Below are 10,072 nucleotides of genomic sequence, written 5' to 3'. Positions count from 1 at the left end.
GGACCAAACTTTTGGTGATGCAAATGACAAGTATGCATTGGGCTTGAATGAATGTGTTAAACAAAGTATTAGACATTAATGTGAACAATGTGGATGTTGGACAAGTATTGGATTTGAATGGGTGTACCAAACTATGATGTAATGAATGTCAAACATGTGCCAAACTCAAACGTAGATGATATAGATGTCAGACAAGTGCGAGACTTTATATGCAAGTGATGAATTTGAATGCATGTATTAGGAAAATACCAAACTTTGATGCAAACAAAGTGGATGCCAAGTGATGATTGGACATGAACGAACACTTTAAACATATTAATGCAAATGATGTATTGCTTGATTCGGTGTTTGGATTCTTATGAGGTGTCATAGACACATTTCAATTTTTGTTTTTTTTTTCTTCTTTTTTTTGTTTGTTTTTTTGTTTGTTTTTGTTTTTGTTTTTATTTTTGTTTTTTTTTTTTTTAGAAAATCATAAAAATGAATATTTTCTTTAGAGAAAGCAAATCCATGCAAAGCCCTTTTTGTGCCTCAATTATTCACCCTTTTTTTTTCATTTTTTCAAATCCATGAAATCATGTTCTTTTCTTCTTTGAAAAATGATCTCACAATTTATCTTTTCAAACTTATCCCACCTAGAATCAAGTGAGACTCATTTGGCCTAACTTGTCAATCAAGTGATTATCACCACCTTGTCATTCCTTTTGAAACATCATTTAACCAACATGCATAACAATGACAGCTGATTTTTTTTGGAATGCTATTCAAAAAGGATATTTGAACGTGAATTTGTTTTGATGTAGAGAAAATAGAGCAAACGACCCCAAGATATGACAAAAATTGAGAACTTGATGGAAACAAGAGATTGAGCAATTGTCCCAGTTTGATGTCAAATTAAAGGAGTGAAAACTGGAAGGATTTGGACTAACTTGGACTTTGAACAAGTGAGACAAATGATTTACATCACTTTAGACTTTAGTGGATAGAATCAAACAGTGACACATATGGGAAGGATCACCCGTATTTAGAATGGTGGAATATGGATGATACAGGCATTGACTTGATTAAACTTGAGACACATGGATCATATGGTTGGAATGAAAATGTGATGATAGTTGACAACTTGTCCCGGTATAAAAGGAGTACTTTGAGTTGCCCCAATTTATGAAGAAATAGGGAACAAAGTTGGACTAGACAATTATTCCAATTGAAAGTTAAGGTGATGAAATGACAATGAGATCCTTCGCCCCAGTGTGAAGTGGTTGTCCCAATTTAGTTTTGAAAGGAAGGGGTAGAGTAGGAGACAATGATGAATGTGATTGCCTTCTTTTCTGACTCAAGGAAATAATATTGATGTATGAATTGATGGAGAAATAAGACATAAAACAAATGTCTCATTTAATTGGGTAAGGGTGAGTTAAAGGAGGGCATGACTTGTGATTTGTTCCCAATCTATCATTTTGAATGATTCTCATAATTATTGAGTGTAGTAATGAATGAACATCGATGAATAGAAGATTTTGCACTGGATGTTTGTTTCTCTCCATGATGTAATGGATGTACAAGTCTTACGAACATTTGTATTTTTTTTTTTTGGAGCAATCTTGTTAACATCGATAGATGAGTTCAAGTGTTTTGTCTTAAGACTAAACTTAAAAAAAGAAGCAACCAATTTTTGATCTGTATGGACTTTATCAGATTGTAACACTGGTCGGTGAGATGGATATGAAAGAAAAGATACAAAGGCCCAAATGTGTGTTTGGAGGTCATTCGAAACAAGGATCTTTGCTATAGTGTTGGCTTCAATGCTTTTTCAGTTTCTTTCCTTCGCCCCTCCTTTTTTTTCACCTCAGCTTTTGCCTAGGTTTTTTCTTTTGGAGTTTGCAGCCTACCAGGTTGCTCTAACTTTTGCCTAGGCCGCCTTTTTGAGGTTTTCAGCCTAGCGAGCTCTTGTTTCTTTTATTTATTTTCATTTTTTTAGACCTTAACTTTTGCCTAGACTGCTCTTTTCGAGTTTTTAGCCTAGCAGGTTGCTCTAAATTTTGCCTAAGCTGCCTTTTCAGGTTTTCAGCATAGCGAGCTTTTTATTTTTGTTATTATTTTGCATAGAATTTCTTGGCTGCATTAGAGTTTATTGGGTTCAATAGATCTTCCCGTCAACTTCCCTCTATAATCTTTTTGAGGTGGTAAGATCTTCAATACCACATCTCTTTCTAGAAACTCTTGCGGGCAAACCTTTTTGGCAAAAGCTCTCTTGATCCTTTTTTGATATCATTGACCATGATACAAGACATTCAATCTCTTCTCTTCAATTAGGTTCAACTGATCATAGCGAGCCTAAACTCAATATGCTTCCTCAAGTTTGCTTTCGGCCAATACTCTCAGAGAAGGTATCTCGACCTCAATAGAAAGGACTGCTTCCACACCATAAACCAAGAATACAGAGTTGCCCCAGTAGAGGTGCGAACAAAAATGTGATATCCGTGCAGAGCAAAAAAGAGCATTTCATGCTAAATCCTGTAGGCGACCACCATCTTCTGAATAATCTTCTTTATATTCTTATTTCCCACTTCTACTGCCCCATTCATCTTAGGATAATATGGTGAATGATTGTGATGTTGAATTTTGATGAACTTAACCACCACATTGCTTGTCACAAGGATAAAACAATGGCCTTTTGATGCTTTTGGTTCATTTCTCTTCTTTTTCATTTTCATTGTTTTGATGGTATCATAAACAAGCTAAATTAAATGGGACCATTGTGTTGTTCCTGTTTTGAGGGTGAGCCTTGTTTGAGGTAATTTTTGAGGTAATTGAAGAAAATTTTCACTTTTAGGCTCAAATTTGGGTAGCAAGTGGTATATTTTTGGAGATAGAGAAACATAGTCATACATCATTTCAAATCTCAATTGCTTATTTTTAAAGGTTAATCCTAAGACAAAACTTAATGAACTCCATGTTGCTCCTTTTCTTTTTTTCTTTTTTTCTTTTTTATTGTCCTAACTTTTGCTTAGATCGCCCTTTCGGGTTTTCAGTCTAACGGACTTTACATTTTTTCACTCTTTTTTTTTTTTATTTTTTTGCTCATAAGACTTATCACCATTAAATGTGGTAGATGGTCGGACAAATACTCATAAAATGATAAATTTGCCCCGATAAGAAATCTTCAAATTTCTATTGCCAAACTTTCTAATTGAGAATCATCCAACAGATTTGACTTTTTATGAGGACAAGCTCTTCATTTTTGGAAGAATAATGAGAAAACTATGAGATGTAATGGGACAAAGACAATTTATGACAATGAAGATAACAACACAACTTGTTATGCAAGTTAATGAAATGAATACTTCAAAAGGTTAAAAATGGATTTAAAACCACGTCAATTGACAAGTTAAATGGTCAAAGAAGCTCATCTTCTCGATTGAGAATTAAATGTAAGTGAGAACAATAATTTCATGTTATTCCTTATTTCTTTGTTTCCTGCTTTTTTCTTTTTCTTTTGAGACATTGCATAAATTTGTTGCTTGACATTCTCTTTAAAAGAAGATAATCAAATTAGATAGTTGTTATTTTTTTTTTTTTTAAAAATGACATGAATGAGCAATCAATTAGACCTTTATTTTACTATGAAATGCATGTATAAAAGAAAAATGTTGGAGTGAAGAATTTGAAATGAAAAAAAATGTTTTTTTGTTTTTCTTTTTGTTTTTTTTTTTTTTGTTTTTTAGAGAAACAAATGCATTTGATTCGGGATGATGAAATGAGAATGAATGCAATTATGGAGAATGATAAGAAAAGACGATGGATATGTTGATGAATATACCTAACATGATTACTTAATATAAATAATGCTTATGCGTGAATGTCATGGGAGATTATGAAAATATTGAATGTTATGAGATACATTTTAGACTAAATGCTCAAATGGAATAATGATCTTACTTTGAATTATGCAAGAGAGAACTGTATTCATTTTTTAGAAACAAGTGTCAATGATGATCACAATTGCAATCTTTTAAAGTTGTATGCATGATTTCATAAAAAAAAATTTATGCAAAGATGTAAAATGTATGTCATGAATGAATTATGAAATGTAGATGAATGCATGCATGCATGAATAGTTTTGTGGTGATGAATGTTATATTGAAGATGCGTGAGATATGATAAAAGTCAAAAAAAATGTATGATGTGTATTATGAAATGAATAAAATTCTCTTTTTTTTGCATCATTCGAACGTAAAGGTAGAATATTGCTCCTGTGATACTTAATAAAGACATCCTTAAGTTGAAAACTCTATGGACTACTAACACGTGTTCCTCTCAAAAGGGTGGGACTATAGTTCTAAAACAGGTTCCTAGAGCCAATAACCCTTCTTAGGATATTAGTCACAATAATAGGTAAACTATTAGAGGTGATAATACCCTTGAAAGGATCAAACTCTAAGTGAGACCTTCATAATAACCAAACAAGATGTTCATCAAGAAGGTTACTACTACTCAACCTCTTACTATCCTAAGTTGCACTCAAGTCCGGGCATAGGACCCCACTCATAAACGTGTGTAAAATTATGCAAGTGAAGTGTGTGAAGGGAGCAACCTTATACTATCCAATCTACAAAACATAGCACATATGATAAAAAAAAATAAAATCCTTATATCCTAAAGTTCAAATTACACAACACCTATTTATATAATTCATGCATATAAGACAAACAACAAATAAGGAATATAAAAAAATAAAAGTGAGATAAACATTTTCAAAAATTATTAATTAGTTTAACTAATTATTATAGGCTTGACTCTCAAAAATATCCCCAGTGGAGTCGCCATCTGTAGCAACCTCGGTCGCGACGGGACGGCGAAAAATAAATTGAAAAAGAGGAGTCGCCACCAATGTTATTTTTTACGGAAAAAACATTGGAAAAACCATAAAATAGAAAATAGTCTGCGAAAACCAAATTTTTGAGTTCGGGAGTCGATTACGTATGAGGAAGGTATTAGCACCTCACAACGTTCGTCCTAAGACGATTACCTTTAATTAATTAAACTAATTATTTATAATTTATAAAATATTTATCTCACTAAAATTATCAAATATATTTTATTTAACTAATTTAAATTATGCATTGAAAAAAAGGTTAAAATTATTATTGTTATATAAAAAGGAGGATAATATATTTTTTATTTTTTGGCTCGACAAGATTTAGTTCTTGCTCCTACGTATCTTCATGTGTAATGAAGAATCAGAGTCACGTAGTTCTTTGTAAAAAAATGTTTGTGTGTTGATATTTTTTAATTAAATTTTATTTTTGTTAAATATAAGATTCTTGAACTGTCTCAGCTCATTCATCTTAAAAATATAAAATTAACTAAGGTGTACACCAAAGTCAATTCAATAAAATTTTAATTATAATTATTGCTAGCGATGTTATGATGTTAAAAATTCTTAGTCGGACATTTTTGTTTTTGGAGGAAAAATTTAAAGATAAGCTGTCACAACTTGTACTTTAAATTCAAAGGTTAAAAAGATGTCACATCCAATTAACCATTCCTCCAATAAAATTTTTAATACAATAATTTCATATATTTATATTAAATATTTTAAAACTATATTATGATATTTAATCAAATTTTGAATTTAAATAAGGACTAAAGATATTACTAATATAAAAATAATAAAATAAAAAAAAGAAAAAGAAATGAGTTTAATATACTCACAATTCTTCGCTACAGAAGTGGGTCTCCTTCTCTGGGTTCCCTCTGGTCCAAGGTGGAGATGTGTGTGGGAAGGGTATCCTTTGGGAAGGCCAAGGGGGGAGAGATGTGTGTGTTGGTGCCTTTGGGAAGGGGAAGGGCGCTATTTATAGACTTTCTGGAGGGACCGGTACGGCCCGTTCTGAATCCGGAACGGCCCGTTCCGGGGCTGCAATTTTACTCACAACGGCCAACTTCGGAACGGGCTGTTCCAATTACGGAACGGCCCGTTCTGGACTAAAATTTTTAGGTATTTTGGTAGTTTGAGAACGGCCCGTTCTGGACTAAAAAATATAGGTCTTTTTGAAGGTTGGAACGGCCCGTTCCAGTTTGGGAACGGGCCGTTCCAATTTTTGGGAACAGCCCGTTTTGGGCAAGAAATATTAGGCTTTTTGGAAGGCTAGAACGGCCCGTTCCAGTTTTGGAACGGCCCGTTCCGGGATAGAAATTTTAAGGCATTTTGGAAAGTTAGAACGGCCCATTCCAGATTGGGAACGGCCCGTTCTGGGCTAGGAATTTTATAAAAAAATACTAAATTACCCTCCATAAAAGTATAAACAATGAGGTGTTACATTTGACTTACGTATTTTTGTCTTTTTTATTCTTTTTTGAATATACCTTTTTTTCTATTTTTTTAAACAAAAATTGACATTTCCCGGACGAAATTGGGTTACTACAGGGGGAATGGTCCGAGGGTATCCATTCCTTATTGGGAGAAAGGCCACACCGGCATCATGTGGTGGAGAGACTCGGGCAGTTGTCAGTGTGCGTTGCCAAGCTACTGGCATTTTTTGTATTTTTGGATGTGGTTTTGGTAATCCGGCTTCAGAGTGGGCTTTGTATATATATTGCTCGTCGAGATTTGATTGTTTTTCTACCTTCTCAGGCTTAATCTTATTTTTAGAGTAGGGTAGATTGTATTAAGGGTTCGAGTTTGACCTCAAATGGTGGTCCTAAGGTTCGGACTTGGCCTCGGGTTTGCGTAGAATGAATTGTCTTGGGGTTCGTACTCGACCTCAGTTTTTGTGTAAGAATGAGTTTCATCGAGGTTCGGGTTCGACTTCGAATGAGTGCGTCGGGGTTCGTATTCGACCTCGTATTTGGAGTAGAATGGATTTTGCCGAGGTTCGTACTCGACCTCGTTTTAGAGTAAAATGAATTTTACCGAGGTTCGTACTCGACCTCATTTTGGAGTAAAATGAATTTTTCCGAGGTTCGTACTCGACCTCGTTTTGGAGTAAAACGAATTTCTCCGAGGTTCGTACTCGACCTTGTTTTGGAGTAAAACGAATTTTTCCGAGGTTCATACTCGACCTCGTTTTAGAGTAAAACGAATTTTGTCGAGGTTCGTACTCGACCTCGTTTTGGGGTAAGACGAATTTTGCCGAGGTTCGTACTCGACCTCGTTTTGGAGTAAAACGAATTTTGTCGAGGTTCGTACTCGACCTCGGTTAAGAGTGTTAAGGTTCGTACTCGACCTCGTTTTGGCGTAAAATGAATTTTGCTGAGGTTCGTACTCGACCTCATTTTGGAGTAAAACAAATTTTGTCGAGGTTCGTACTCGACCTCGGTTAAGAGTGTTAAGGTTCGTACTCGACCTCGTTTTGGCGTAAAATGAATTTTGCCGAGGTTCGTACTCGACCTCATTTTGGAGTAAAATGAATGTTTCCGAGGTTCGTACTCGACCCCGTTTTGGAGTAAAACGTATTTTGTCGAGGTTCGTACTCGACCTCGTTTTGGAGTAAAACGAATTTTTTCGAGGTTCCTACTCGACCTCGTTTTGGAGTAAAACGAATTTTGTCGAGGTTCGTACTCGACCTCGTTTTGGGGTAAGACGAATTTTGCCGAGGTTCGTACTCGACCTCGTTTTGGAGTAAAACGAATTTTGTCGAGGTTCGTACTCGACCTCGGTTAAGAGTGTTAAGGTTCGTACTCGACCTCGTTTTGGCGTAAAATGAATTTTGCCGAGGTTCGTACTCGACCTCGTTTTGGAGTAAAATGAGTTTTTTCGAGGTTCGTACTCGACCTCATTTTGGAGTAAAATGAATGTTTCCGAGGTTCGTACTCGACCCCGTTTTAGAGTAAAACGAATTTTGTTGAGGTTCGTACTCGACCTCGTTTTGGAGTAAAACGAATTTTTCCGAGGTTCGTACTCGACCTCGTTTTGGCGTAAAATGAATTTTGTCGAGGTTCGTACTCGACCTCGGTTTGGAGTAAAACGAATTTTTCCAAGGTTCGTACTCGACCTCGTTTTGGAGTAAAATGAATTTTGTCGAGGTTCGTACTCGACCTCGATTTGGTGAAAGAGATTGGTTCGATTTTGTTTTTCATACAAATACTAAATAAGAAAATGGATTCAGCAAAATGGGTAATTTTATTGATCGTTTTTGTGTGCCTCGTTAAAAACCCTCTCAGTCAAGGACTGAGGCGGGAAAAGAGTGCACAATTTTGTTCATACAGAAAGGAAAAGTAGAACCTAATGAGCTATGGTGGGGGGACCCCCTTTGCTCCGGATGAGGAGATCTTCAAACTCTCGGCGTAACAGTGTCGAGCTGTCTTCTGATTTGCCTTGACGGAGATGACCTTGCCGTCATTCCCTGGGAACTTCATGGTGAGGTGTAGGGTGGACACCACTGCTCCGAGCTGATTCAAGGTTGGTCTCCCGATGATGATGTTATAGGAGGTGTTGGCCTCCACGAGAAGGTATCGAACCATGATTCTCCTTGTATCCGGGGGTACCCCGAAAGTTGTTAGCAGGTCTATGTACCCGCGAGTGAGAACTCGCTCTCCTGCGAAGCCGACTAAGGGCTCCGTGTGCGGCTGGATGAGAGAATGGGGGACGTCTAGCCTAAGGAATGTTGGCCAGTACAGGATGTCGGCCGAACTTCCTTGGTCAATGAGTGTCTTTTGTACCTCCCAGTTGGCGACCTCCACCATGATAACCATGGGGTCATCTTGGTTAGGGCTGACACCCGCGTAGTCCTCGTCAGAGAAGGAGATCGGCGGTGAGCTTTGGTGCGAGGCCGAGGTGGTAGACTGGATGCAGTTGACATTCCGTAGGTGCTTTTTTCAGGCCGAGCTGCTGGCTCCTCCCCCCGCAAAACCACCTACGATTGTGTTAATCACTCCTCGTAGGGGGGCTGACCTTGTCTCCTGGCTTACCTCGGCCTGCACTGCGCTGCCGGCATTTTGTTGGGAGCCGGAGGGTTGATCTGTGCAAGTTCCCGAGCCTCGCCCTCTGCCACGCCCCCGACCACCATAGCCTCCTCGGTGACCCTGCTGTCGTTGGACGTATTGGCAGAGGTGGCCTGCTTGGATGAGCTCTTCGATGCGGTCTCGGAGCGTGCGACACTCCTCCGTGGTGTGGCCGTGGTTCCTGTGATACCGACAGTGTTTGGACTTGTCGGCACTGTTGGGAGTGTGGCCTGGTGGTGGAAGGGCGAGTAAGTTGTTATTACTGGCTTCTTCCAGGATGTGGACTCTGGGTGCGTTCAGGGGGGTGTAGAAGTCGTATCTCCCCCCTCTGCTTGCCTTAGCCGACCTCTTGAACTGGCTGTCATTGTTGACTTTGACCTTGTCGTTGTGCCCCTGTTCCGGCTTTGCTGGTCCCTTTCCGCGAACCTGGTCACGGAAGGCGGAGTGTTCCTCCATCTAGATGTACCTTGCCGCGCGGGCGCGGAGCTTGTCCATGTCGCGGGGGACTCACGACACAGGATGTCGACAAATGGCCCCGGTTTGAGTGCCATGAGCATGGCATGTAGGGCGACCTCGGGATTCAGGTTTCTGATTTTGATCGAGGTGGCAGCGAACCGTTCCATGAATGCCTGGAGTGGTTCATCGTCGTTTTGCCTAAGACTGGCCAAGGCGGCTGAAGTGACATGATGAGGTCGGCTCGTCGCATATTGCGCGGTGAACCTCCTGACTAGGGTGCCGAAACTGTCGATGGACTCGGGGGGCAATTGGGTGTACCAGTTGAGCGCGGCCCCCTTAAGTGAGGTCAGAAAAACCCTACACAAGATAGCGTTGTTGTTGGTGTAGAGATTTACCTGTGTTGTGTACAGGTCGATGTGCTTGTCCGGGTCCGTCGTGCCATCGTAGCGGTCGAGGTGGAGAGGCTTCCACCCATGAGGGAGTGGTGTCTCCATAATGCCATCCACAAAAGGGTGGCGGCGGAAGGTTGCCTGATCCCCCGCAGCATGAGTAGGAGCCTTGCTGACTTCATGGGTCGGCTTGTGCGTTGGTGCATGGGACCGATGTGAAGCAGGTTTGGGGGTTGGAACCCTAGTTGTAGTCTGGGATTGGGAGACTGAGTGCTCCT

This window comes from Cajanus cajan, chromosome 9 (genome assembly GCF_000230855.2).
Source record: "Cajanus cajan strain Asha chromosome 9, NIPB_CcT2T_4, whole genome shotgun sequence".
NCBI classification, from domain to species: domain Eukaryota; kingdom Viridiplantae; phylum Streptophyta; class Magnoliopsida; order Fabales; family Fabaceae; genus Cajanus; species Cajanus cajan.
Note: the sequence above shows the minus strand (reverse complement) of the source record.